This window comes from Citrus clementina, unplaced genomic scaffold (genome assembly GCF_000493195.1).
Source record: "Citrus clementina cultivar Clemenules unplaced genomic scaffold, Citrus_clementina_v1.0 scaffold_1, whole genome shotgun sequence".
NCBI lineage: Eukaryota > Viridiplantae > Streptophyta > Magnoliopsida > Sapindales > Rutaceae > Citrus > Citrus x clementina.
Genome location: NW_006263303.1, coordinates 15,619,602 through 15,622,867, shown reverse-complemented (window position 1 = coordinate 15,622,867; position 3,266 = coordinate 15,619,602). Strand labels below are relative to the sequence as shown.

Sequence of the window (3,266 nt, the reverse complement as noted above, 5' to 3'; positions counted from 1 at the left end):
TTAAAACCTAGTGTGTTAAATTGTCTCCCTACATTTTATGGCCTAGAAAATGAGGATCCATATAATCATTTGAATGATTTTCATGCCATTTGTCAAACATTCAAATATGAGAATTTTTCAGATGATGATGTTAAACTTAGACTATTCCCATTTTCTTTAAAAGATAGAGCTCGTTCATGACTTAATACATTGCCTGCTAATAGCATTGCATCATGGGAACAAATGGTTACAAAATTTTTAAATAAATATTTCCCAGTGCATAAAACCAATGCTATTCGCAGGGAAATCTCAGAGTTTACCCAGAAAGATGATGAGCAATTTTTCGAAACATGGGAGCGATTCAATGGGCTACTCTTGAAGTGTCCACATCATGGGTACGAGAAATGGCACCAATGCCAATACTTTTTGGAAGGATTATTGCCGAATGTGCAAGAATGGCTAATGGCAACGAGTGGAGGAGAGCTAATGTCAAAAAGTGCATCAGAGATTTGGGAATTCTTCCAGCGACAAGCAGATAATTCCCAACAACGGAGTCGATCACTCAGGACTACTAGAAGAATTAAAGGAGTGAATGAGGTTCAAATTGGCGAATCAAGTTCAGAAATTAAAGAAGTCAAAGCGATAATTGAAGGTCTCTCTCGACAAATAGCATCATTATCGACTGCTAAATCAACAGAGCCACATGACCATGACTCATACTCAGATCAAGCCAATGCCATAGGTGTAATGAGAAAGCCATCAAATTACAACCCATACTCCAACACATATAACCCTGGATGGAGAGACCACCCCAATTTTTCATGGTCTCAAGGATTCCAACAGAATGGACCAACAGCTCCAGCTCCACCAATTCCACAAAATCCTCAAGCCTCTCAGCCACCATTTAGACCATACAATCAGAACCAGAACTACTCTCAACCTAGACCATGGGAGGATTCATTCCAAAATCTCAAGAATCTTACTCACTCTACGATTGAGCAACAGAACCGCACCATTGATGGACTACGAAATGAATTGAGAGCGGGCTTCAACTCACAAGCCCAATCAGTTTCAAGCCTCGAGAAGATGGTGGGACAACTTGCTTCTTCAGTTCAGACCTTGGCAATGACCGTTGAGAAAGGTAAGTTTCCAAGTCAACCAGTGCCTAACCCTAAAGGAGTGCATGAAGCAAGTACTAGTTCACCACAGCAGCATGGAGAAGTCAAAGCAATAATGACTTTGCGAAAAGGAAAGGAAGTCGACAACAAAGTGGAGATGCCGGTGACAAAAGAAAATCAAATTGTACCTGTGAATGTTGAGGACTCATCACCGGAGGAGAAAGAAGAAACTAACCCACGAGAATATGTTCCGAAAGCTCCATTTCCTCAGAGGTTAGCTAAAGGAAAAAAGGGAAAATCCACAGGTGAGATTCTTGAAATCTTCAAACAGGTAAGTGTTAACATCCCTTTGCTTGATGCTATTAAACAAATTCCATCTTATGCCAAGTTTCTTAAAGACCTTTGTACTAAAAAGAGAAATATGCATGTTCAAAAGAAGGCATTTTTAACAGAAAACGTTAGTTCTATACTCCAACATAAAATTCCTTTAAAATGCAAAGACCCAGGCTCCCCCACTATCTCATGTAGTATAGGGAACCACACAATTGAGAATGCTTTGTTGGATTTAGGAGCTAGTGTAAATTTATTGCCTTACTCTGTGTTTGTGAAACTTGGACTGGGAGAATTACACCCAACTCCAGTGGTGTTACAACTTGCAGATCGGTCCACGAAAATACCTCGTGGTATTGTGGAGGACGTGCTTATCCAGGTAGACAAGTTTTATTTTCCTGTTGATTTCATTGTAATTGACACTCAACCAATACAGGATTCAAGGAAGCACATCCCCATTATTCTAGGCCGACCTTTCTTGGCAACTGCGGATGCTCACATTCAATGTAGGACCGGAAATATGCAATTGTCCTTCGGCAACATGACTATGGAGCTGAACATCTTCAACATTGCCAAACAACCTCACAGTGCAGATGATGGAATTGTTGATGTGGATTTAATTGAAGCATTAGTTGATGATACTTTTGTTTCAAACCTTAGTGATGATCCTTTACAAACATGTTTAACTCACTTTGGTTTTGATTTTGATATTGACAGATCGGTTGATGAAGTCAACGCCCTGCTTGACTCAACACCGTCTATGGACACTAATAAATGGAAGTCAAGAGTTGAGCAACTAGCACCATCAGAGAAGCAACTCATTCCATCATCAGAATCACCACCGAAACTCGAGCTCAAACCATTGCCCAACACTTTGGAATATGCATTTTTGGGAAATGAAAGTACTCTGCCGGTAATCATCTCATCATCCCTCAATGATGAACAAAAAGGTAAGTTGTTGGATGTTTTAAAAGAGCATAAAGGGGCATTAGGATGGACCATAGCAGACATCAAAGGTATAAACCCAGTAGACTGCATGCATTACATTCACCTTGATGAAAATGCTAAATCTACTAGGGAAATGCAACGTCGGTTAAATCCTAATATGAAAGAAGTTGTTAGAACAGAAGTCCTTAAGCTATTAGATGCTGGTATCATTTACCCCATTTCTGATAGTTCATGGGTTAGTCCTGTACAAGTTGTCCCCAAAAAGTCAGGAGTCACAGTAGTTACGAATGCTGATAATGAATTGATACCCACTAGAGTAACTACAGGATGGCGTGTATGCATTGATTATAGAAAGTTGAATTCTGTCACACGTAAAGACCATTTTCCTTTACCATTTATTGATCAAATGCTTGATAGATTAGCAGGCCATGAATTTTATTGCTTTCTAGATGGCTACTCAGGATATAATCAAATTCCCATAGCACCAAAAGATCAAGAGAAAACTACTTTCACTTGCCCTTTTGGCACATTTGCATATAGAAGAATGCCATTTGGATTATGTAATGCACCTGCTACATTTCAACGATGCATGCTAAGCATTTTTTCTGATATGGTTGAACGATTTCTTGAAGTCTTTATGGATGATTTTTCTGTCTTTGGTGACTCATTTGATCAATGTTTACATCATCTAACGCTAGTTCTGCAGAGATGTATCGAGAAGAATTTGGTCTTAAATTGGGAGAAGTGCCATTTTATGGTAAAACAAGGTATTGTCCTCGGTCACATCATTTCGAGCAAAGGTATTGAGGTGGACAAAGCCAAGGTGGATCTCATTTCTAATCTTCCTTCACCCAAAACAGTCAGAGAAGTAAGATCTTTCCTTGGGCATGC

The 3,266-nt window shown here is 39.5% G+C and overlaps 1 non-coding gene across 1 annotated transcript; it reads right to left on the bottom strand.

Moving 5' to 3' along the window:
- Positions 1–273: 273 nt before the first annotated feature.
- Positions 274–377, bottom strand: LOC112096043. The gene has a single exon (XR_002904201.1). It is a non-coding gene; the product is annotated as a small nucleolar RNA R71 (small nucleolar RNA).
- Positions 378–3,266: the final 2,889 nt, after the last annotated feature.